Genomic DNA, 27,556 nt, shown 5'->3' on the forward strand with positions numbered 1-27,556 from the left:
TATTGTTGTTATTTTAATTTTTGAGACAGAGTCTCGCTCTGTCACCCAGTCTGGAGTGCAGTGGTGCCATCTTGGCTCACTGCAACCTCTGCCTCCCAGGTTCAAGCAATCCTCCCACATCAGCCTCCCAAGTAGCTGGGATCACAGATGCATGCTGCCATGCCCAGCTAATTTTTGTATCTTTTGTAGAGACAGGGTTTCACCATGTTGCCTGGGCTGGTCTCAAACTCCTGGGCTCAAGCAATCCACCTCCCTCAGCCTCCCAAAGTGCTGGGATTATAGATATAAGCCACTGTGCCAAGCCTGTATTATTATTATATATACCTGGCTAAGGTGAGCAATATCTATTTGAGTCCAGGTCTACATTTCTGGAGTAGACAAACCCAAGCAAACAGTTCTGTTGCAGAATTCTTTTCTAAAAGTTTTTAAAGGGCTTTTTGTTTTGTTTTGTTGGCCTAGATATGCACTTATTCATCTACATAATAACATAATAACTTGTAGACAAAATAATCACTTGGTGACTTTGTCTACAGGAAAACAAATCATGAATAGTTCTGTTTTCATGTTGACACACTCCTGATAAAGGAAATATTGGGGACTAGAGTGAAGGCAGCTCAGTTGATACACTAATGTCTCATTCAAAGAAAACGGAAGCTGGAAAATGTGGACTGTGACTTCATTACCTGAATGAAGTATGGTAGTTTAGGGGGATGAGGTGAGGATATTTGCCCTGTTTCTCATTGCTATAGCACACACTGGTTCTGGAATCCTAGCAAAGCTCCCTGTAGGTCACCATGCCCTCTCCGACCCACGGGAAGTCACCACCTTTTCTTTGCATCATAAATTATTTAGCAAACTATTCACAAAAGCAAAAAATTATAAACTTCCATGAAAATTATTTTGAGCTCTGAATGACTATATCCAAATCAATATTATTTTATTGTACATGATAGTCTTAAAAGGTAAAGCTCAGCTGAAGCTTCAACTAGTTGATTATTTGGCATTTTGAGAAGCCAGGGAATACAAGAGACAGCCTCTTGCTTTACACCACTAACCCTGAGACAGCCGCCGCCACTTCCTGGGTGAGGTTTCCTGAGGCCACTCCTTTAGGCCCATGATTGAAACATGATGTCCTACACCCTGGAAAGGGGGCATGGCCACACTTTGGCACATCTGCCCAATTTGAATGCTCCCGAAATGTTAACAGCTGCAGCTGGGCCTGCCAAAGGGCTGCTTTAGTGACACAAAAAGCCATTCATTATAGTTCTCAATGCAATTTGTGATGTTTTAGTTCTTCTGTTGTTACTGTTATTCTTGAAGGTTGCTTCTTGTTTGGAGCACTGGTTAAAATGGGGATGTCTTTTCCTTAGACCAAAATTATTTTGTGCACACAGACAGTAGTATATAAGTACATTAAATATTCCTTTGGCACAAATGATCTTCCAGATGGAATGAAAACACCTGAGCTATTCAATACAAACCCACATTTTTCATGTGACATACCATGTCTTATATTTTAGTGTTGTATCCTTCAGACTTCAAGTCTTCATCCTGCTTTAAATGTGAAGATTTTTCTTTAATCCAATTTCTTAATGAAACAAGAAACTGTTAGGGAGATAAAAAGTTTAGCATTTTTAAATGTATGTTCCAGGGATATTGATTTATTCACTTTGTACCCCTTGGTGATACAAATGAAAAAAAGGATATCAAGCTAACTTAGAAGTTAGCAGGGGTTTTCCCTTGTAGGATTCTGTGCAATTAATTAGGACAACAGGGAAGCCTTTCATGAAAGTTGTATCTTTGGGCTTACCTTCATGTTCTTTCATCTTAAAATAATATGTTGGTTTCTAATCCCCCTCACCCCACACACACAATTGGTGTGGGTTAAAAGCCAATCAAAAAGCAAAGAGGCTTTCTAATATTCAGATTTTAATGTAACATGAAAAATCATATTTCTAATTTCAAATTATAGCTTTAATTAACAGGGGAAATGTCTTTATAAAAGTAAAAGGGGAAATATCTTTATAAAAATTACCATCTTCAGGCCGGGCACAGTGGCCCATGCCTGTAATCCCAGCACTTTGGGAGGCCAACCGTGGATGGATCACCAGAGGTCAGGAGTTCAAGACCAGCCTGGCCAACATGGCAAAACCCTGTCTCTACTAAAAATACAAAAAAAGTAGCTGAGCGTGGTGACTCACGCCTGTAGTCCTGGCTACTCAGGAGGCTGAGGCACGAGAAGGAGGCACGAGAATCACTTGAACCTGAGCTCAGAGGTTGCAGTGAGCTGAGACCACGCCACTGCACTTCAGCCTGGGCAACAGAGTGAGACTCCATCTCACAAAAAAAAAAAAAGGTTGCTGTCTTCAAACCACAGTTAATGTTTCGATTAATTTATTTTATTTTTATCTGTCAAAAATATTATTGAGTTCCTAATAGCATCTTAGCAATATGATATATTTTATACTTCTTTTGAGCCCAGTATAAAATGGGGATCTGTTGATGAGGGTCTTGTTAACTAGTGGGAGAAATCGTGTATGAAGACATCATTACCAAGCTCTTCTTTGGCATTATAGCAGAAGCTGCAGAGCCTTCTGAAGGACTGTGGTGCTCACTTCTTCAGCTGCTGGGAGTGATGGTGACTGAGCACCTTCAGTGAAGTCCTTCTCCCAGAATTGCCCTCATTGAAAGACTGCCACCTTGCCCAAGGTCATGCTGCCCCCATGAAAGCAGCCTGTATCAATGACTGGTTGGTTAGGGACAGGGCATAGAGGCCCCAGGCCCTTGCCTTAAGGCAGGGTAACTCAGAGGGGTCATTCCAGCTCTGAGCACATGGGGAATCACTTGACCAGCTCAACTCATTCCTCTGCCCAACCCTAAATCCTTCACTCCCCTATAGGTATTTACCCCAAGGGCACTCCCCATTGTGTTTCTTGCAAGCAAATCTCTGTCAGGGTCTGGTTTCTGGGAGGGACCCAGCCACAGTGGCCTTAAATACTTATATAATAGAATTTGGAGGCCCTGGTTTTGTCTTGCTCTGGCCACCATGTTAAGTTACCTCTCTCAGCTTCATTTAGAACTAAAGGTTGGACTAGATCCCCAAAGTAACTTACATCTCTAAAAGTCTATGATGTTTCACAACAAGCACTCGATCTTGATTGCTCTTCTAAAAATCCTAACTATTATCAATGGAAAAGAATATGTAATCAAAATTCAATGACTTGATGGCCAGGCATGGCAGCTCATGCCTGTAATCTCAATGCTTTGGGAGACCAAGGTGGGAGGATCACTTGAGGCCAGGAGTTAAAGACCAGCCTGGGCAACATAGTGAAACCCCCATCTATTAAAAAAAAAAAAAAAGCCAAAAAATTCAGTAACTTGGATTCGATTACTAGTGTGTCTGGCAATACAAAATAGATTTTCCCACAAAAATCCAAATATCCCTTTGACAAAACAAGATACTACTGTAAGTCATCATATTCTGAGTTTAATTCCACAGCTTTCAGCTCCTTTCTTTTCTCTGAAGGGTTCGTAGGTGCAGAGGTAAAACCACTCAATATCTCATTTCCATTTGGAATATGGCGAATGGTCTCAGAGATGGTTGGTTAAATTCATCTGGAATCAGATATTTCAGAATCAAATAATACCGTATCAGTATTCTTAAGTGGTGAATTTTAAAAGAAAGAAGGGACTCTTTTATAACAATTTAACAAAGATAATATGAAAAAATTGTGACCAGTTAGGAAATGAAATACACATATATGAGCTACGATATCACTATTTATGATACATGACTCCACTACTTAAGGCTTCACATCCTTTGTGTCTTGTTTTATCCTCTTGCTTTTTCTGATGTAGATGTGTTAAAGCCATCGCAGTGCTTGCATCAACCCTCTCCTTCTTGGTAGGTAGCTTAAGAGAACTTAAACTTCCTCTGAAAGAGGCACATTGTCAGCTACCACCATCAGCACCAGGTAATTCTTGCTAGGACAAAGTGGGGCTTTTCTTTGTTATCATTGTTGTGTTTTTGTTTTAACAGTGATGAGAAAGAATCTTGGTCCCTGTCCTACAGAGGCAAAGACAAATGGGAAAATATGTTCTCTCCTTTGTTTCTTTGCATATGCTGTTCCCTCTGCCTGGAACACTTCTCCACCGTTTTTTCATCTGGTTAATTCTATTTTTTTTTTCTTTTTCTTTTTTCTTTTTTTTTTGAGATGGAGTCTCGCTCTGTCATCCAGGCTGGAGTGCAATGGCACGATCTCAGCTCACTGCAACCTCCGCTTCTCAGGTTCAAGCAATTCTCCCTCCTCAGCCTCCCGAGTAGCTGGGATTACAGGTGCCCACACCACACCCAGCTATTTTTGTATTTTTAGTAGAGATGAAGTTTCACTGGGTTGGCCAGGCTGCTCTCGAACTCCTGATCTCAAGTGATCTGCCCGTCTCAGCCTCCCAAAGTTCTGGGATTACAGACGTGAGCCACTGTGCTTGGCCCTTCTGGTTAATTCTCACCATTTTTCACATCCTTAAAACTCTCAACTTTGACATGATATCCCCACAGAAAAGCTTTCTGATGCCCCAGCATCGGTTAGGAGGCTTCCACAGTCTCCCACAGACTCCTGTCATGTTCTTAGCAGACAGTCATTTGTCTGTCTCCTTGCTCTGACTAGGCTAAGAAACTTAAGGCCAGGATGGCAGACCTCAGCTTTGTAGCCTTAGTACCTAGCACTTAGGTGTCTGCTATATAATATGTGCTAAATATGGGGTAATTAAATTAATGATGATGAAAAAACCTGGTAATCTTTACAAGCCAAGAGGACTCTTTTCGAACAGCCATGCCATTGCTCTAACAAGAAAAGATATGTACTGTACTGAAATCGTCATTTAAAAATGGCATAATAAGCCAAATTTTATTAAATCCCTTTTTCCCTCTTCCTGGGTACTAAATTGTTGTGGAAGTTACATAAAAGAACATAACTAAGTTAAATGGTGAGAAGTTAAAATAAAATGTCATGTTATCTCAATGAGGTAACCATGGAGCTAGTAACACTAGTCCAAAAAGCCTAACAGACAACAGCCAGGCTGGAGTCATTTTTACACAGCAGCACTGATTTTACTCCTTTATAGAACTGTGGGGGAGAAAGATTAATTCCTCCACATTAGAAGTATTTTACAGAATACCTTTTAAAACGATAAAGACATTGTCTCTGGTTGTTATGGAGAAACAATAGACGTTAATCAAAGTTAAGTGAGTGGTTTTGGTTAATGCTGGGGGATTTACTGCTATGATAATCCAGGCTATGGTTTAGGGTTACCTGAGAGTCAGGTGTGTGGGCTTTCTTAGTATCACGTTACCATATCAACCTTCAGTATGCAGGGAAGGAAGACTTTAGTAAGAATGTGTAAAAATGGTCCCTCCCCAGGAAAAGGGTTTCAGCTTTTCTTTCTGCTTTACCTCCCACTCTGATGATCTTTGGTATACTCGCCACCCACGGGTGTGTGCAGCTCCCTCTCCCATCACACATACAGCCTCATCTCCACCCAGCCAGGGGCCTCGTGCTTTCTCCCGGGCCTGTTAGACCTGGAGCCAGTGAGGCCATAACCATGAGGGTAAAAATGGCCCAGAAAGTTGAACTTGTGATCGTAGGCAGGGCTATCAGTATTTTAATAGATAAAATCTTAATCCAAGAAAACAAATTCCTGATTTTCAAAGTTTCAGGCATCAACAAGCAAGCAGTGGAAGGGGTTTTGGGGCCTTGCCCATGGCAGCTGTCTGCCCCACCTACTTAGACGGCTGATGTGCCTTAGATTTTAGGTTCTTTTTTTTTTTTTTCCATTTTTTAAAAAATGTCTCTTCCTTCCTCCATAAAAATTTGCCTAGGGTTGTGGCCCCTTAAAAAATTACAATCAGCTGGTTGCGGTGGCTCACGCCTGTAATCTGGGAGGCTGAAGCCGGTGGATCATGAGGTCAGGAGTTCAAGACCGGCTTGGCCAAGATGGTGAAACCCCATCTCTACTAAAAATACAAAAATTAGCCAGGCGTGGGGGTGGACACCTGTAATCCCAGCTACTCAGGAGGCTGAGGCAGAGAATTGCTTGAAGCCATGAGACAGAGTTTGCAGTGAGCCGAGATCATGCCACTGCACTCCAGCCTGGGCGACACAGCAAGATTCTGTCTCAAAAAAACAAAAAAAACAAAAACAAAAAACTACAATCACGTGTACTGCTTTGAGGAAAATCCATGATTATGAAAACCTCAGGGTAATGTTTCTTCCCAACATTTCATATTATCTGGAATTATCAAACTTAATATGGTTACAACCTCCCGCTCCCCAAATCTGATCAGAGAGAAAAAAGTTTTGAAGTTAACAGTCTTTCCCCAGCTAATACCATTCTGGAAAAAAAAAAGTCAGCATTCAATCAAGTTTAGACAAGATTTTTTTGGTTGTTGTTTAAGATTGCTGCGATGGTTTCATATTAGACTCCCTTGCCCCTTTCCAAATTGTTTACAATCACCCCTCCTTCCCCAGGGGTTTTAGAATGAATCATCAACTTTCCTTTTTCAACTACACTATTAAATTAGGATACAGCCTGGAACCTAACATTTGTTCTTACAAGCATTTCTTTCATGTCATCAGCTGTAATAGAAACCAGAAATTCAGTAGACAGGCCTCATCTCCAACAGTGCAGAATCAGGACATCCAGGCCCGCACATCTGCCATTGTACACCATTTAAATACACTTAAGAATCATTGTTAAGGGTTGGAGAATTAGTGCTAACATAAAAAAGGCTAAATTAAATGTATATGAAAATTCATAATTTATCTTAATTCAGAAGCAACATATGTCATTTATATTGAGTAAAAAGTTCAAAACAACTTCCTCCTCTGAATCTCAATTTTATGTCCAGTGCCTTTAAAAGACATCCACATGTTAAACAGTGATTTTCAAAATCCAGCTTCAAGAAATTAAAGATGCTTTTAATCCTTTTTTTTTTTTTTTTGAGAACGTTTCGCTCTTGCCACCCAGGCTGGAGTGCGGTGGCACAATCTTGGCTCACTGCACTGAACCTCTGCCTGTCAGGTTCAAGTGATTCTCCTGCCTCAGCCTCCCAAGTAGCTGGGAATACAGGCACCCACCACCACGCCCAGCTAATTTTTTTGTATTTTTAGTAGAGATGGGGTTTCATCATATTGGCTAGACTGGTCTGGAACTCGTGACCTCAGGTGATCTGCTCGCCTCGGCATCTGTAAAAATCCATGGTTATAATAACAGCTGCCATTTAGTGGCATATTATTATGAAAACCAAACCTTTACCAAAAGATATAACTGAGAGGTAAAAGCACCTAGCATCATTCATGAATTCATCCATTCCACAAATAATGCTCTCACTCTGCCACTATGCTAGGGACTAGGGATGTAGCAGCGGACACAATGTACTAAAACCCCTGTCATATGGAGCTTTTAATACAGGGAGGGTGAGGTGAGAGAGATTATAAACAAAATATATCAATAAATATACAGTAAGTTAGATGGTGAAATGCTATGGAGAAAATAGAGGTGGGAAGAAAACTACTGAGAGATGCGGGTGGGGAGGAAGTTACAACTTTAAGTAGGATGGTCAGGGAAGGTGGTATTTGAGTAAGCCATGCAGGAGATGTGACTTTGAAGGAGAGGAGGATTCCAGGCAGAGGAGACCATAAGTACCAAGGTCCTAAGGCAGGAATGCCTGGCAAGTTAAATGACAGCAGAGTCCAGTGTGCAGAATGAGTAAGGGGGAGGGAGTTAAGAGATAAAGTCATAGAAGGTGCTGAGGAGGGGGGTAAGCAGGTTATATAAGCTTTGTAGAGCATTATCAAGACGTTGGTTTTTACTTTGAAGGCAGTGGGAAGATTCTGAACAGAGAAGTGACATGATCGAACTTAATCCTCTAGAAGATTATTTTGGCTACTGTGTTGCAAATAGATTTCAGAAAGGCAAGAATGGAAGCAGGTAGATACTAGGTGCTCTGGAAACACTTGCTTATTGTAAATTGTATTTTTACATTAAGTTCTCTCTCCTTTTTTTTTTTTAATTTACTTTACCTTTAAACAAATTTATTTGTTTTCTTATTCTCCACGTATTTAGGGTGCAATATATTCACATTTGGAAGCAATACAATTGCATTTCTTTAAAACATGGAATAAGTTTCAGACTTTTCACCATCAGGTCAAACTGGTCTCTCATTTGACGTTTCATTTTCTTTTCCCTAATTTGGGCAAAAGGTTAAAAATAGTTTATTCTTCCTGAGCAGAGACAACTGCAAATCAACAGAAGTACATAGCAGTAGCCATAACACTAATGACCAATAACTTTTGAGTGTTCTACATACACTAGGCACAGTTCTAGGTGATCAGCAATGACTTAGCTCCTTTAATCTTCACAGTGACTTGCTGAGGTTGGTACTATTTGTCATTCCCATTTTCACTGACAAGGAAGAGAAAAGTTAAAGAACTACTTGAGATTACCCAGCTGGCACATGGCCAGGCGAAGATTGGAACAAAGCCTGCGGAGCTCAGAACCTGTGCAGTTGACTGTCACATTATATCACTCTTACCTCCCAGCGATCTACAGTAAGGCCCCCACCAAGAGATTGAGGAGAGAGGGAAGACTTCAGGAGACTTGGACTGGAGAGTGTGCTGTAAACTGAGTCTGGTCCACATGATATTATCGTGGTCTGTATCTGGAGGAATGATATGTTAACAGAAGGGACTGGAATGAAAAGACAAAAAGAGTAGAGACCACAGGATAACATATATCTGGGTTTTCCCAGCATTGCCCATGGAATAGAGAGCTGTATTCATTGACCAGGAGTACCCTGATCACGCAGAGTAAGAATACTCTATTGCAGAATGGGACAGCAATATCAGGTTTTTCTGCAGAGTGAATAAAACACCCTTCTAATCCCCCTGTGCTGGTTAATGAACAAATGGCATTTCTGTTTATAAATCAGCCTTTTGTGAGTTTGGTTTGCTTGAATCAGCACCTCCCCCTTCCCTACAACCCCCTCTCCCCCTCAATCACCTGCTATTCCTCTCCCATCTGCCTCCACTGCCCAGAGCTTCATCAGTCCCTCCACTTCCCCCGACCCCTGGGCTGAACTATAGTGACTACGAAAGCTGCCGGCTTGCACCAGCCAGCTAGCTTGCCAGCTTTACTCACCACCATTCTGAGCGGCTGTTCTGAGTTGTTTACAGCATAATACAAATTTATCTGGGGAACGGCTTTTAAGTTATTTTTGTGCCATGGTTTTGATTTATTTAAGCTTCTCCCAACTAATTGAAGAAGCTTAGTACATTTTGGTACAGAAATTTGATTTGTCATTTTGCGCTCTTGATCTGTTGCCTCCCAGGAATGTGTGGTTCCTATCTTATTTGCCATCTGACGCAGGGGAAAGCTTAGGTGGTGGACATTTATATTTTGTGCAGTTAATGTGGCATGGATTCTAGATTTATCTTTTGCTGTAACTTGGTGAGAAAATGCATTTGGAGTTTAAATAAACTGGTAACTGACAATATTGGAAAAGTACCAGAGTTTTTTCATCTGCTTCTCTCTCTGTTTTTGAACAGACTCCCAGACTCCTTCTCAGGTCTTAGCCTTCCATTTGATTCCTTAAAAATACTTAGCACACTGTTTTGTTCACATAGATAAATTTTTGTATATATTGCATGTATTTTGTATATCTGTCTCCCCGTGTGTGTGTGTGTGTGTGTGTGTGTGTGTGTGTGTGTGTATTATATAGGTATATACTTTTAAAATTTGTTTGTTTTTAAAACTCTGCTCTAACAGAATACAGCAGTTGCTTACAGGGAGAAGAACGTGGTGGCCAGGGAGAAGGGTGGAAGGAGATTTTATTTCATTGTTTATACTATTAATATTTTAACTTTTTCAAATTTGCATGATATTTGTGAACTAGCTATTCAAGTTCACTAGTTGATTTACTTTCAAAATAAAACTACTTCAGATTGAAAGAAATTAATTTTCTCCTTATGCAGGGTCAAAAGCACCATATCATTTATGAATAAGAACTTGTTTTCTTAAAAAAATTGAATAATAGGCTGAGCACAGTCGCTTATTCTGGAATCCCAACACTTTGGGAGGCTGAGGCAGGAGGATCGCTTCAGCCCAGGAGTTCAAGACCAGCCTGGTCAACATAACAAGAATTCATCTTCAAACAAAAAAAATTTTTAATTAGCTGGGAGGCTGAGGTGGGCGGATCACTTGAACCCAGATGTTTGAGGCTGCAGTAAGTTATGATTACGCCTCTGCACTCCAGCTTGGGGGACAGAGTAAGATTTTATCTCAAAAGAATAAATAAAAGAATGAACTGAACATGAAATGTGGTAGGCCTGTGCAAAGAATCTACAAATCCTGACCAAGAGTCATAAAGACATAAATAAATGGAAGGATAAACTCTGTTTCTGGATATTTTAATATTATAAAAACTAAGTTCTTCCTAAATTCAAGTATAAATTAAATGGTATCTCAGTGAAAATCCCCCCAAAAATCTGGGAATTGGAGGAAACGGGGAAATGTGCCAAAATTTATATTTAAAAAATATGGAAGGATAAATATGTAAGAATAATGGATATTTTGACAAAGAAGAGTATAGTTAAACATAAAATATAATTTTAAAAAATATAAAGAAGAGATAAGTCATATCAGATATCAAAATGCATTATAATTACTTTAATTAAAAGTATTGTACAGGTATAGAACTCATAGACAAAACGAGCATTAGAATAAAAAGTCCAGAACTGGTTTTAATATACTGAAGAATTTTTATATATTAAAGACACCATTTCACTTGAGGAGAGAAAGGAATGGATTATTTTGTAAATGTTGGAATTGCCAAATAATGGGAAAAAATAAAATTAGAGTCCCATCTCGGAGCTGTAATCAAAAGTTTAGTAGGTTAAATATTTAAATATAAAATTTTAAAAATGAATCCATAAATTACTGAGAGAAAGTATAATTTCCTCTTAGATCATTCATCTTAGATCTTGGGTACAGAATGTCTTTTTTTAAGCAATGCAACATAGGTAGAATTATAGATAAAAAATGTCATACATTTGACTAATTTAAAACTCTTTGTGCCATGAAAATCAAATTTAAAATTAAGAAAAATTGGAGAAAAACTCATTAGATCATATGTAATTTTACATATATGATAAATATGTAGACAGAGCTCTTAAAACTCAATAGAGAAATATTAGAATTCAATATTTAATGTTCAGAGGACATGAATAGGCAGTTCACAAAAAAAGCAATATGCATAGCCAATAAGCATTTTATTAAAAAATTCAGGCTTATTAGAAATCAAAGAAATGCACCCAAAACCAAGATCTTGCTTTTCATCTATTTCATTAGCCAAGATGAAAAATAATTATATATTCAGGGTGACAAGGGTGTGGGGAAAGGGTATTCTCAACTACTGCTGGTGGGAATATAAATGAAAACAATTTAGCAGTGAGTGTTTTTAAAAATCTTAAATATGTACATACTCTTGGATCTAGAAATCCCACGTCTAAGAATTTGTTCTACGGAAATAACCAGCTAAGTGTACACAGATTTATTCACAGGGATGTCCACAGACGCACTGTTTATATAAATAAAAAAAGTTAACATTAAAACATACAATATGTTTAAAAGCAAGTTATTGACAAAATAAGTTATGATGTATCCATACTATAAAATATCATGCTTTTTTTTTTTTCTTTGAGACAGTGTCTTGCTCTGTCACCCAGGCTGGAGTGCAGTGGTGCAAACATGGCTCACTGCGGTCTCCACCTTTTTCTTTTTTTTTCTTTTCTTTTTAATTTTTTAATATACTTTAAGTTCTGGGGTACATGTGCAGAATGTGCAGGTTTGTTACGTAGGTATATATGTGCCATGGTAGTTTGCTGCACCCATCAACCCGTCATCTACATTAGGTATTTCTCCTAATGCTATCTGTGCCCCAACTCCCCACCACCTGACAGGCCCCAGTGTGTGATGTTCCCCACCCTGTGTCCATGTGTTCTCATTGATCAGCTCCCACTTATAAGTGAGAACATGCAGTGTGTGGTTTTCTGTTCTTGTATTAGTTTGCTGAGAATGATGATTTCCAGCTTCATCCATATCCCTGCAAAGGACATGAACTCATCCTTTTTTATGGCTGCATAGTATTCCATGATGTATATGTGCCACAATTTCTTTATCCAATCTATCATTAATGGGCATTTGGGTTGGTTCCAAGTCTTTGCTATTGTAAACAGTGCCACAATAAACATACGTGTGCATGTGTCTTTATAGTAGAATGATTTATAACCGTTTGGATATATACCCAGTAATGGGATTGCTGGGTCAAATGGTATTTCTGGTTCTAGATCCTGAGGAATCACCACACTGTCTTCCACAATGGTTGAACTAATTTACAGTCCCACCAACAGTGTAAAAGCATTCCTATTTCTCCACATCCACTCCAGCATCTGTTGTTTCCTGACTTTTTAATGATCGCCATTCTAACTGGTATGAGATGGTATCTCATTGTGGTTTTGATTTGCATTTCTTTGAAGACCAGTGATGATGACCATTTTTTTATATGTCTGTTGGCTGCATAAATGTCTTCTTTTGAGAAGTTTCTGTTCATATCCTTTGCCCACTTTTTGATGGAGTTGTTTTTTTCTTGTAAATTTGTTTGAGTTCTTTGTAGGTTCTGATTATTAGCCCTTTGTCAGATGGATAGATTGCAAAAATTTTTTCCCATTCTGTAGGTTGCCTGTTCACTCTGATGATAGTTTCTTTTGCTGTGCAGAAGCTCTTTAGTTTAATTAGATCCCATTTGTCAATTTTGACTTTTGTTGCCATTGCTTTTGGTGTTTTAGTCATGAAGTCTTTGCCCATGCCTATGTCCTGAATGGTATTGCCTAGGTTTTCTTCTAGGGTTTTTGTGGAGTTAGATCTCACGTTTAAGTCTTTAATCCATCTTGTGTTAATTTTTGTGTAAGGTGTAAGGAAGGGATCCAGTTTCAGCTTTCTGCATATGGCTAGCCAGTTTTCCCAGCACCATTTATTAAATAGAGAATCCTTTCCTCATTGCCTATTTTTGTCAGGTTTGTCAAAGATCAGATGGTTGTAAATGTGTGGTGTTATTTCTGAGGCCTGTGTTCTGTTCCATTGGTCTATATATCTGTTTTGGTACCAGTACCATGCTGTTTTGGTTACTGTAGCCTTGTAGTATACTTTGAAGTCAGGTAGTGTGATGCCTCCAGCTTTGTTCTTTTTGCTTAGGATTGTCTTGGCTATCTGGGCTCTTTTTTGGTTCCATATGAAATTTAAAGTAGTTTTTCCCAATTCTATGAAGAAAGTCAATGGTAGTTTGATGGGGATAGCACTGAATCTATAAATCACTTTGGGCAGTATGACCATTTTCACAATATTGATTCTTTGTGAAAGAAAAATCAACATCCGTGACATTGCAGAGTCTTGCACTATCGCCCAGGCTGGAGTGCAGTGGTGTGATCTTGGCTCACTGTAACCTCTGCCTCCTGGGTTCAAGTGATTCTCCTGCCTTAGCCTCCTGAGTAGCTGTGATTACAGGCGCCTACCACTACGCCTAGCTAATTTTTTGTATTTTTAGTACAGATGGGGTTTCACCATGTTGGTCAGGCTGTTCTCGAACTCCTGACCTCTTGATTTGTCCGCCTTGGCCTCTCAAAGTGCTGGGATTATAAGTGTGAGCCACCGTGTCCAGCCAAGTCTCCACCTTTATGCATCTATTAAATAATATTTTAATGGTGTGCTTGTGGCATGGGCTATATTTATTATGTATTGGTAAGTTAAATTATAACATGAGAAATATAGTTAAAAAATTATAAATTCTATATGCATTATTTTGGCAAAAGTATGAAAGCAAATAAATCACCATAATATGTGGTTTATGAATTATTGATAATTTTTCTTTTTCATTTATCTTATTTACATCTTTCTATAATTATGTAGTAAAAATGACTTTCGGCAGGGTGCAGAGGTTCATGTCTGTAATCCCAGCACTTTGAGAGGCCACGGCAGACAGATCGCTTGAGCTCAGGAGTTCAAGGCCAGCCTGGGCCACATAATGAAACCTTGTCTCTACAAAAATACAAAAAAAAATTAGCCAGCAGTGGTGACACACACCTGTAGTCCCAGCTATTCAGGAGGCTGAGGTGGGAGAATCGCCTGAACATGGGGAGATAGAGGCTGCAGTGAGCCATGATGTGCCACTGCAACTCCAGCCTGAGCGACAGAATGAGAACCTGTCTCAAAAAAAAAAAAAAAAAAAAAAACTTTCAGCAGGAACGACAAAATTCAAAGACTGAAAAGGAAATAATGGGGAAATAACCTTCAAAAAATAAGAGAATCCTGAAGACAGATCCTCTTTGTAACTGAATCTCTGCATGTAAGTTAGGCTATGTTGCTACTATGTAAAAATACTTTGGACTTTGCCAAACACTGAGCTACAGCTACCCAAGCGGCATAAGGGAAAAGTCTGAACATTCTTTGCAAATTCCTACCTCCACAGCACTATTTAAAAATCTAACTAATTTTTATTACATAATTGTAGAAAGATGTAAATAAGATAAATGAAAATAAATCATAAACCACATATCATGGTGATTTATTTACTTCTATACTTTTGCCAAAATAATGTTTTTAGAATTTATAAATTTTTAAACTATATTTTTCATTTTATAATTTAACTTACTAATATATAATAAATATAGTCCATGTCAATAAGCATACCATTAAAATATTATTTAACACATGCATGAAAGTGGAGACTGCAGTGAGCTGTGTTTACACCACTGCACTCCAGCGTGCAGTGGTGTAATTTTTCATTTTATATTTTTCATTTTATAATTTAACTTACTAATATATAATAAATATAGTCCATGTCAATAAGCATACCATTAAAATATTATTTAACACATGCATGAAAGTGGAGACTGCAGTGAGCTGTGTTTACACCACTGCACTCCAGCGTGGGTGATAGAGCAAGGCCCTGTCTCAGAAAAAAAAAAAAAAAGATGCGTGATATTTTATAGTATGGACACATCATAACTTATTTCATCAATAACTTGCTATTAAACATACTGTTAATTTTTAATGTTATCTTTTTTTAAGTTGTAAAGAATCTCAAAAAGTGAAGCCTGAATAAGTTTTGATGATGGAAACAAATTAGTAGAAACGATCTATGATCTAGGAATTGTTATGTGTATAATAAATCAATTCAAAATCAAAGGCCTATATTTTAGATGCAGCCACAGAATCCATACTGAAGAATTCTTAAGGAGCTCTGCTGAAGTGACAAACTCATTTTATTTACTCTTCATTTTTTCCAACTATACCCTGCCTGAAGCTGGGCTCCCTGTTGTTATACATCTTTAAGAAACAAAAATAAATTCTAGCATAATGGGATCAAAACTTGGTAGTCTCTTATGGTAATGAATTCAGAGATCAGTTATAATGAGCAAAGAGACTACTTCCTGCGACAGCCAAAATCATATGGTACCAAACAGACCTAAGATATTTCTCTTCCACGAATGTATGTGTGATATATGCGAAGCGCATACAGCATGCCCTGGGAGTGTCTGATCATGTATTCTATATTTTGAGCATTATCCACCATGTTTGCTTTTTTTACACTGTGGCTTAACCTACACAAAATGTAGAGAAATCTGTATCATTTGATTATTGATTACTTGAACATGCTGTTAATGAGGTCTTCTTGTGTCTTAGGTTGGGTTTCCCAAGAAGTAGATTCTGAGACAGAGAGTTGTGTGCAGGAGCCTATTGAGAAAACACTTGTGAGGGCATGAGGAAGTAGGACAGCGGCAGAGTTTGGCCTGAGGTGACCTCTTGGGGAGGGGCGCTCAGGAGGTGGGATGACTCATTCAGGTTGTCTGGAACTGAGTCAAGAGGAGTGGATCTTTGCGTCTCCCACCCCTGTTGTAGCCACCCCCTCACCCCTGTGGATAGGAGACCTTGGGAGAGGCCACTTCCCTCATTGAAGGCAAGTCTTTGGGAGGCCTCAGCTGTAACCTGTCAGCAGCCAACACTCTCTGCACCAGAGAGTATGAGGGTCTCCAGCCTGAAGGGGGTTCTGGGCTGGGTGCTATGCAATGGACCAAATATCTGTGTTCTTCCAAAATGTATATGTTGAAACCCTAATCCTCAATGTGATGGTATTTGGAAATGAGGCTTTGAAAGGTAATTAGGTTTAAATGAAGTTACGAAGGTGAAGCCCCTGTGATGAGATTAATGCCCTTATAAAAGGAGGAGACAAAAAGCACTCTCTCTCTCTCTCTCTTTCTGCACTCGTGCACCAAGGAAAGGCCTTGTGAGGACGTAACCAGGAAGAGAGTCCTCACCGGAACCTGACCATACCTGCACCCTGATCTCAAGCTTCCAGCTTCCAGAACCATGAGAAATCAATGTTTGTTGTTTTAGCCACCCAGTCTATAGAAATTTGTTATAGCTACCCTAGCTGACTACCACATTGGACATCACAGCAAACACTACAACCAGTAAGTCTCTGCTTGTATTAACTGGAACATTTCCAAAGCCTGTCCTGCTCAGGATAAATGCACAAAAGAAAATTAGTAGTTGACGGCAGAATTCTTAAGAGAGCAGTTTTGCATTTTTTACCAAGTAATACTTATTTAACTTCTAGGGCAGTAAAGTAAGAGAAATTGTTACTCTCCACCTCCTGCCATTACGAATTTAGGAAATGTAGAAAGTTATTCTGTTAATAAAGATGTGAACTTGCTGTTGAAGAGAAAATGTTTCCGTTATATCTGTTTCCCTGTGTTTTTGCCACTGCAAGATTCTATCCTGTAATTTATAAAGCACAGAAGTTTATTTTTCACAATTCCAGAGGCTGAGAAATCCAAGATCAAGGCTCTGGTGGGTTTCGTGTCTGGTAAGGGGCAGGTTCTCTGCTTCCAAGACTGTGCCCTGTTGCTGCATCTTCTGAAGGGAAGGACAAGAGGGCCAAAGGCTAAGTGAAGGCTCTTTTATGAGTTCCTTAATTCCATTCTTGAGGGAGGAGACTTTATAGACTAATCATCTTTTAAAGGCGTCAACTGTTAATGCCATCACGAGCCATTATGTTTCAACCCCCAAATTTTGGAGGGGACACACTCAAACTATAGCAGTCCTTTTGCATTTTGTTCAGGATATCAAAAAGGCCACTTACATTTCATAGTAAATAGTGAAAAAGCTTGCATTCAAGCTTTATCTTGAAAAATGCAATACAAACTGTGAAATCATATTTATTATACTTCATATGTAACAAAATATAAGCTATAATGACATCTACATACTTACTGTTAGAACTAAGAATAAATGGATTGGAATTTGGGGATGTAATTTTTCCAATGAAATTTTGTAATAGCCCAAATGACATTCTTCACTTTATATTTTATTTGTACAGCATGATAGTGAAGATGGACATTTTGACAAAAACGTTCAAGGATTTTATGAACTTTTCCCAGGGCCTCTCAATCCTTTAATTTTGAACTCATTATTTTTGGAAACATCTCTGCTGTCATTATCCTCCTTGATGTTTCTCTAGTTGTAGACATGTTCACTTCGACACCTAACAGGCATGCCAGTATTAAAAATGTGTCCAAAACAGAACCCTCGATTCTGTTTTCCTTGCATTTTCTTCCCACCTTCACTCTATCTTCTCTTCTCCTCCAGTTGCTCAAGACAAATATCTAGGAATTATTCTTTATTTCTTTCTTTCTCTCATACACTATATCCACCAGCAAGTCCAGTTGGCTCCACAAGCTTGAGCTCACCACTTCTCACCAGCTCCACCGCTACCTCCAAGTAAGTGCCAACCACCTTCAGCCATTGCCTGAACTACTTTAGTGGCTTCCTAAATCGGCTCCAGCTTCTACTCTATTTCCCTACAATCCACTCTCCATAGAGCTGCCAGAGTGATTTTTAAATGGATTTGTTTGTATTAAGTACTACATTGACAAGGTTCAAAATTTAACACACTATAAAAAGAGATGTTCAGAGAAGTCTTGCGTTCACTCCTGCACTTCTCACCCCAGCCCTCCAATGATATCCCTTCCACCCATATATTTTTAAAATCCTCCTAGGGTTTTTAAGGCAAATACAAGCATATTCAAATATATTTTCTGCCACCTTACTGCACAAAAGATAGCCTACCGTATACACTGTTCTACATCTTGCTTTCTTTCCCTTGCCATATGTCCTAAAGCTCTTTCCATATGTATCACTACATAGAGAGCTTCCTTATTTGTTTTGACAGCTGCATGTCATACCATTGTTTATTTAACCAGGCCCCTTTTGCTGAATATGGGAGTCAGATCCATTTTTTGCTCTTACAAATAATACAACAACAAATAACCTGATGCATGTGTTGTTTCTACAAGTGGATATGCATCTATGACATAGAATCACAGAAATACAATTGCTAGATTATATATTTTAGTGTATTTGCCGATTTCAAAATGAAAATTTTAGAGGTGAATCTGATGACAGTTCTCCTGCTTAAAAGACAATCAGAGTGAAAACCATTAGTGAAACCCCTAAGGCCCTCCCTAATTTGGCCCTTGTCTAACTCTTCAATACTGAAGCTATGCCCAAAAGAGTTAAAGAAACCAATGACTAACAAATTCTTGAGTTTGCAGAATGACAGATTAAAAAAAAAAAAACCTACTGAAAGGCTGAAATGCCCTCTGCTTATCAGATAAAAGAAATGGCTGAAATCCTTTGGAACCAATATGACCAACTGGAGTCGGTGCAGAAGGAACTTGCTGACAACACAGCCTGAATTTCCACCGTATGTTTCATACCAACTCCCCCTGAATTTGCACATGTGATACATGAGATAGCATGAAGAGATAACTGAGCATGCCCAAGGACTTTCCAGACTTCTGCTTTCCTTCCACCAATCACCTGCTAATCTCAGAATCCACCCCCTGAAACTTTTCTAATAAAAATACTGTTTTGAAGGCAGCACGGGGAGACAGATTTGAGCTTGACTTCTGTCTCCTTGGGATTGACTTTCAATACAAAGCTTTTCTTTTCTCAAAAACATGGTGTCATAGTATGGGCTTCTAGTGCATTGGAGAGTGAGCCCCTTTTACTCGATAACAATATCAGCTATATTTTTCTCCCTCTTTCACTGTGGACTAAGCATTCAGCTTCCGCTTATTAATCCCATAAAATCCTATACCATTTGCGAGATTTGCTTTATGCATATTAGCAATACAGTACAAATATAGTGTGTTTGATTTGCACTGTAGTTGTATTGTATTGCCACTCTGTATAAAAATCCAGTCATCAGCTAGATACCTACCTAACAAAAAAGTTGCTCCTAGAAGGAAGGAAGCAAAGCTAATGTTTAATGGATATGACTGAGTGGCTTTTATAAGCAGTCATTTGATAAATAAACATTTCTAGGTTATGATGACTTTTAGTCTCCTATACTGCTTCAGACTTCAGGGACTCAGATAATGAATGCTGAGATAATGTAGATGTTTTATCATTCTGTAGCATTGTGATCATGGATTCCAGACACATAAAGGTAAAGTTCTAACCTTATAAAGAAACGACATGCTCAGTGAAAGAGCACTGGGCTGGAAATTACAAGTCCCAGGTCCCGATGCAGAATCTGCCACTAAGTAAGCTGTGAGGGCTTAGGCAAGCCATTTCACTTTTCTCTGGCTCATTTTATTTGTATGAAAAGAAAGAAAAAGGAATTCATTGTGATTCTCAACCTTTTCACTCCCCAAGGATCCCCTTTATTCCTCCCCCCATTTTCATATGTTGAGAAATTGTGTCTACTAAAATATATTCATTAGTAGTTTGTTCATGTTCTCATGTTCATTATTATTAATATAGTCATGTTCATTGTTAATTTATCAAAAAAATATATATATATAATTTCCAATTCAGCTTAGCATTACAAAATTGATTGACATTGGTTGAGTTGATGTAATACCCTCCAAAGCAAAGAAACCAGATTAATTTGTCTGGGTGGTTAATCTTAATTCCTAAGAATTAAGAGGCTGCAGGTTGGGACTGTCTGCATCCAGTTGACTATAAGTTTTTTGTTTTGTTTTGTTTTGTTTTTACAAGTCTGAGAGTCAATGCTATTTATATTTGTATTTCTATTCAGTCCAGTGCTTGTACAAATGGTACCTCAGAGGGTCCTGTGGGTTCAGCAAAGCAGCTCAGGAGCAGAAATGGGGGTGGGAAAAGAGGAGTCTTAGGGCCCCAAAACCTATTTCATCTAGAGCAGCCTCACTTTTTTCTGCTTTAAATGCTAGATTCTGCTTAAGATTTTCTTTTTCTTTTCCTTTTTTTTGAGACAGAGTCTTGCTCAATTGCCTAGGCTGGAGTGCAGTGATGCTATCTTGGCTCACTACAACTTCCCCTTCTTGGGTTCAAGTGATTCTCCTGCCTCAGTCTCCCGATTAGCTGGGATTACAGATGTGTGCCACCACCCCCAGCTGATTTTTGTATTTTTATTAGAGACAGGTTTTCACAATGTTAGCCAGGCTGATCTCGAACTCCTGGCCTCAAGTGATCTGCCTGCCTCAGCCTCCCAAAGTGCTGGGATTACAGGCGTGAGCCACCACACCTGGCCTTAAGATTTGCTTTGAAGAAAGGGTTTAAACCATAAAAATAATTTGAAAAATATGACTTAATTAAACTCAATTACATAGATGAGAATAATGAGGCATAGAAAAATTAAATGAAACTGGCCCAAGGTTATAGAGCTAATTAATGGCAAAATACTCATTCAGTCAATCAACAAATATTTATTGAACACTGTAGAAATAAAAATTGTAAAGCTAAAGCTTTGATTTGGTCTTAGTTTAAAAACAATCTGTGAGTCACTGTATTGGATCAGAAGCATTAGGATGAAAGAATCTTGTTTTCATAAATTGATGGAGAACTGACATTATCGTGTATGTTACTATTGTTCAATAAGACAAGGAAGAGAGGGCAGGGGCATATTTGCATTCAGGTGACCACAGGAGGTTGGGGACAGGTCAGGTTTGGTAAAGGGCTTGTTTCAATTTAAATCTATGGTGGCTCAGGCTCTGATTGTCATACTATTGCTCTCATTAATGTGCACAGGGAAGGAGCCAAGATTAACATTAAGGTTTTGTTTCATTTCCCAGATTAAATATGTGATTAGCACCAAACCTGGAAAAACCCGTGGCTATAGGATATGTGTAATTTAATCTATAAAATGTATTTGTAAAAGCCAATTGGTTGTACATGTTCAACTTAATAAGTTCACTGGCATTATGATAACTTATCCATGACTGGGTATTGCATATGCTTTCCAGTTAGTCCAAAAGTTATAGCCCTTCTAACTTTCTCTTTACAAACTATTTGCAATAAAGCTCATCTTTAGCAGATTCAAATCCAAATATAACACAAAGCTTTGTTCTTGGCCAGCACCAGTCAAGAGCCAGCCCTTCTAGGCATGGAGGATACAGCAATGAACATGTTGGGAGAGTTTCCTGTTTCTATGAACTAGCCCTGGGTCTCTTGCTTTCTGGTCCAACTCTGTTTCCAACACAGCATGCAAGGTTGAAGACGCATTCTACTCTTCTGCAAATACTTGTCGTTACAGCTTCTGCTTATATCTCCACATTATTTATCCATTTATTCAACAAATATTTGTTGAATAGCTTCTATTACCAGACTATACTAAGTGCTGGGCATCTTGATATGAATTAGCTCTCAAGGTGCTCACAGACTTATGAGAATATAGACTCGTACACAAATTTTAAACCAGCATAGTGAGTACAACAGTGGGAGGAGAACAAGTTTCAGTCATAATACACAGCAGCAACTGATTAACTCCCTCTGGCATGATATCCACACTTGAATTTGAAGGATTACTAGAGGTTTCCTGGGCAAACCAATGATAGTGGGAGTGGGAATGGCATATGGAAGGCTACACAGGCAAGAGAGAACATGGCTCATTCTGAGAACCACACCCTGGTTTGAAGGAATATACAGTACAAGGTGGCAGGCAATTGATGGGAGGCAGGCAATTGATGGAATTTCAATCTAATGGACTCTGTTTTCTCTGTGAGATGAGAGTGACAGGATGTTTTGAAATGTAGGCAAAAGCTGGGTAGGAAACTTGGAGGGAGGTTTAAAAGGACTGCTGAATTGTTGGTAAAACAGAAAGGATTGGGAAAAACCTAAAGGCCTATCAAAAGGGAACTGGCTTAACAGATTACAGTCCACCCATGCAATGGAATACCACACAGCCAGGAAAAAAGATATGTATTGATATATATTGATATGGGAAGATCTGTAAGACATAAATTTTTCAGTGAAAAAAGAAAGTTCAGAACTATGTGCTCCTTTATATTTTATGTAAAAGAAAAAAAATTTCCTAATATGCATAAAATGTCTCTGGAAGAATGCAGCAGTAAGTCACAGTGTTGTTGCCCATGGGTAGAGAATCTGGATGGCCAGGAGAAAATGGTTGAGAGAGTTGACATTGTACACTTCTGAATTTTTTAATCATAGGACTGTATTATTTATTCAAAATGAATGAAAAAATATCTAAAATCCATTTGGTAAAATAAAAAAGAATAATTTCTGAGGTCAATGGAAAATTGACTAAAATTACTAAATTTTGTCCTAATGGCTATGTTCCTCTGGAACCTTGTGCTTAAGGCTAACTTGGGAAAATATGAAGGAAATATTTCTTTTCATTAGGAGTTTCTGTTTGGGAAAGGTAACTTGGTTGAGTCATAGGGATCAGAGCTGGAGAGAGATTTACAGAGAAACCTAACCAAGGTTGCTGACTTGGCCCCTCATAGCAGGGTCCCCAGCCAGGGTCTCTTCAGCATCCTAGCAAAGCTGCTTTGGTTACATCAAAGCGGCACCTTAAAAAGGATTTAAAATACTTTACTGCACCTGTTGGTGCAAAATCCTGTTGGTACTAAGCGAGTTAAAACCAAACTCTGCCCTTTAGGAGCTAGGTAGTGGAATGGACACTAATTATTGCCTGACACATTAACAAATAATAACCAAGACTGACTTTTGTGTGTGAATTGTTGAATCAGATTCATTATCTTATAGTCATACCCTTTTATCTCTAACTAAATACAAAAATAAATATTCTGGGTGTTTGACAAGGCGCCTGTGAAGTATTGTCTCTGTGCCAGATAATGTTAGGCATTGGCAACACAAGGACGACTAAACCATTGTCCTTGGTGTCTGGGACCGTATAGAGAAAGACACAAAGAGAAAATTAGAATAAAATGTGACCTATCAGAGAGGCGTGAAGAGAATTCTGTGGGAACCCCGAAGAGGGAGGGAGTAACTCTACTTGGAAGGAGTGAGGAAGGGCTTCATTGAGGAGAAAATATGTAAACCGAGTCTTAAATGGGGAGTTGAAGTTGAGGGAGGATGATTGGGACATTCCAAGCAAAGAGAATCCAGTGTGCTAAAACAACACAGCTCAAAATAACACAGTGTGTTCGCGGGACACCATGCAGCTGGCTCTGACTCCAGCATCAGGTGCCTTTCAGGGAGTGGTAAGAACTGAGGCTGGACAGGCAGGTTGGGACAGGGTTATGAAGTACCTCAAGGGCCTGGCTAACAAGTTTAGGCTTTGTCATGTCGGCAAAACACTATGTTCTCAATCAACGCGCTGAGAGATGGATTCCTTTGCCATTGCTGTCTAGCCTCTTTTCAAGCAGGCATCCTTCTGTCAGCTTCCATATTCTTGTTAAAGGCGGAACCATAATATGGAAGGCAGGTTTGCAGACTTGGTGTTACCTTTTCCATTCTTCTTTTCTATTCTTCTTTCACATCTAATTAGTTCTCAGAGTCTGTGACTCTTCTGTCACAAGCTCTTTCTTTTTTCTTAGCTCCACCATTTAGTAACCATGGCAGGTACAGGGCTAAGCGCTTTATATGAGCCATCTGATTCAATCCCCAAAGCAACACAGTGAGGTTGTATTCCAGTCAAGGTTCTTGGTGGCAAGCAGCAGGTAACTCAAGCAGAAAAGGAACTTACTGGAAGTGTATCAGGCAACCCACAGCATACATAGGAAGGTGAAGCACTGGGAGCCAAGGGAAGAAGTGGAGCACAGAGTTAAGGTTCTACCTCTGCAACAATTTCCCAGGACATGTTCTGCCATGCGTCTGAACTCTCATGCCAACCACAGCAGCCTTGAAAATCTCAAGCTGACCACAGTGCCTTTGCATCACTACCCCTAAGTACAGAGAGATGTGTGTGCACCAACTGGCCCTGCTCAGAGCACGTGTCTATGCCCTAGCTGCCAGAGGGAGGCAGAGAAAGTTTCCCCTTCGTGGCTTCCCACTTAACATTGAAATTCACTCAAGTCAGGAAGAATTTTCAGATACCGGACAGCAAAAAAGACAAACTTCTACTAGTGTACTATTATTTCCTGCATTTCGTGGATGATGGGATAGACTTAGAGCAGGTAGGTTAGTTACCCAATTACCCAAGTAACACAGTTAGTCAGTAGTCGAGCCAGGATTGAAGCCCAAGTCAGTTTATCTGAAAAGCCCACACTGTTATGCAATCAGCTGCATTGCCTGCTCTAAACCATTCCAGCTTTATTTCACAGCCCACACACGAGTCCAGGCTCCCCGCACCTCGTTTGCATTACTGCCTCCTCCCTGGTCTTCCTGCTTTGTGTTCCCCCATCTCAGTTCGTCCTCTACTCAGTTGCTAAGATAATATTTTTCGAGTACTAACTACATTGTGTCAGCCTCTTGTTCAAAAATCCTGTGACTCACCCCTTCAAGAGCCTGCCCTGACTAATATCATTCCACACTGATCACTCCCTCCGTAATCAGTCAAATAATGTTGCTGCTGTGCCATCACAAATGTATAATTCGTACTATACTATCTTGTACTTATTAATAGTCTCTAGTCATTACATTTATATGTGACTTCGCTGAGGGCATGGAACCTGTCTTCTGCTGCCTTTGTGACTTTAACGACAGATACTAGCATTTAACACAGTGTGTGTCTTCTCATTTGTAATCCCAGGACCTTCCAGAATATGTGCATTATGCTTATCAGTGTTATTCTTTGCTGAGCACTTCTCATTTGCTAATTCATTATTAGCTTCCCGTAAGTTGCCCAATTGCTTTCTATGTTTCTTTGCCACATGTACTGTGCCCTACCAAGAATAAGCATATTTAAAAATTGTTGCTAATGATGATAGTTTTATTTCGTCTTTTGTAAATGTTTAACTGTATGATAGTGTAAGTTGAGGAACTTACTCAACTTAGAGTGGTATGTTTTTCTCAGAACTGTGAGGGGAAAGGAAATAGTATTTGGGCATCCTTGCTCCCTTCCTTCTGATTAGGAATGATAAAGGGATCCTAAGCGTGGAGCGTAACGTGCAATTAGGTCATCTGGCTGGCCGGGTTACCAGCTTGAGGTTCCTATTGAGAAGCTTCTTGCCTGGTTCCTACCTTCAAAGGGCAGAGGTCATCTTTAGCAACTAATAATGCCCTGCACCCTCAAAGACTTTTAGATTCCTCCAAATCCAGACTAAGAGAGCCAAGACCAGAGACAGAGACATAAGCCACTTCACCTTCCATCTGCCTGTGCCCCTGTCTCCAGATACTTCTTCTGAGGACCTGTCTCTTTTTTGAGTTTATGATGTCAGATAAGGTCACACCTACACACAAAGCACACAACTTGGTGATCAATATTTAAATTATGAATCAGAATTCAGAAAACCCAAATTTATCCAAAGGATATTCACATGTGCTCTGGGCATTTCACAGATGCCAAAAGTAAAGAGAAATAAGAGTTTCTGCCCTCAAGGAGTTAAGCTTCTATCTGGGAAGACAAATCCATTAAACAAATAATTGATGAACAATGGGAAAAAACAACAAATTAATTCTGCACTGGGTATAAGAATGGCACATGGAAGGGTGTGATCTATTGTATTTGGATGAGATCCCAAAAGGCTTTACAGAGGATGAGATGCTTGAGCTGGGGTTGAGGGAAGAATAAGAGTTATCTAGACAGTGGGGAAGAGCATTCCAGGAAGAGGGCAGGGACATGTACTGCAGAATAAAATAATTAGGCTGGGTGCAGTGGCTCACGCCTGTAATCCCAGCACTTTGGGAGGCAGAGGCGGGTGGATCATGAGGTCAGGAGATCGAGACCATTCTGGCCAACATGGTGAAACCCCGTCTCTACTAAAAATACAGAAATTAGCTGGGCATGGTGGTGCACACCTGTAGTCCCAGCTACTCGGGAGGCTGAGGCAGGGAATTGCTTGAACCCAGGAGGCAGAGGTTGCAGAAAGCCAAGACCGTGCCACTGTCCTCCAGCCTGGCAACAGACTCTGTCTCAAAATAAATAAATAAATAAATAAATAATAAAAATAAAAATAATTGTAAGTAGTTTGGATTCTGAAGATGTTTATCCAGCATCCATTCTTTCCTTCCCTCAAAATTTCCCAGCCATGGAATTGAGGCTGCAATTGTATAATTGATCTCATGCCCAGCTCCAGGGATGGGCCTTGATTGTCCTTAGCCAGTCCACATAATCCACTCCTTGCCACAGTTGGTTCTCAGACAGACATGTCCTCCAGGCCTAAGCAAATTCACCCTGGTATTGCTCAGGCATATTAGTGTAGGGCTGGATATGTGTAACCAGAAAGAAGCCCAGAACTTTGGTTTGATAGTTGGGGAAAGAGATGCACTCACAGTTATTGGACATAGAAGAGGAAGAGGAAGCACATAAACGTGAGCTGTGAGCTGTGGGTTTCTATTTTCTTACCTTATGAGAAGCCAACCAGAAGACAAGGGAATTGCAGAGAAATGGAGCCAATGACCTAACCAAACTCTGATTAAGTGGCTGCTGGTCTCCCCTTCATTGTTTAAAAGATCAGATGAATGATTTGCAACTAAAATCACTGAATTTAGGGCTTGGTGGGGTAGAAGGTAGGAAATGAGATTGTAGAAGGAGGCATGCATGGGCCAGATGATAACTGTAGGCTCCATTCTAGAGACATGGTAAGCTCTCAAAGCTTTTAGGCCATGGTAGGGAGTAACATGATTTGATGTCAGTTTTAGGAAGATTATTCCAGCAGCAATAACAAGGGTGGCTTGGAGGGAGCAAGTCTGGAGACAGCAAGACTACTGTGAAAACAAAGCCACATTTCCACTTCCTTCATCATGTCACTCAAGGTGCTAGTTATAGTTCCTTTTTACCAACCTCAAAAGGGAACCATCTTTTAAAAAATACTTAATTCATGGACATATGTTATAGGATATAAGTTCTTTAGAATCTTATGCCCTGGAAGGAAAGATGCATGTTTTAGAAGCCCATGGAATTTTTCCAGAATTTAATGTAGGAGATCAAAGTTTGGGTTATACTAATTGGGCTATCAATTATATCTTGGTCTCTTTCTGTTTCTGCTTAGGACTTCCAGTTTATTCTATACTGCATCTGAGCTCTTTTTATTTA

General features: G+C 39.4%; 1 protein-coding gene and 1 long non-coding RNA gene across 5 annotated transcripts in view; both read left to right on the forward strand.

Moving 5' to 3' along the window:
• Positions 1–9,468, forward strand: part of LOC134757031 (uncharacterized) — a 63,804-nt gene extending 54,336 nt beyond the window's left edge. The window contains exon 3 of the long non-coding RNA XR_010130646.1: positions 8,423–9,468. This is a non-coding gene — a long non-coding RNA (uncharacterized lncRNA). The remainder of the gene's footprint in view (positions 1–8,422) is intronic.
• The window catches only part of WDFY2 (WD repeat and FYVE domain containing 2), a 314,549-nt gene that overhangs the window by 80,908 nt on the left and 206,085 nt on the right, over positions 1–27,556 (forward strand). The gene's annotated exons all lie outside the window — the stretch shown is intronic.

Source organism: Gorilla gorilla, chromosome 14, assembly GCF_029281585.2.
Source record: "Gorilla gorilla gorilla isolate KB3781 chromosome 14, NHGRI_mGorGor1-v2.1_pri, whole genome shotgun sequence".
NCBI lineage: Eukaryota > Metazoa > Chordata > Mammalia > Primates > Hominidae > Gorilla > Gorilla gorilla.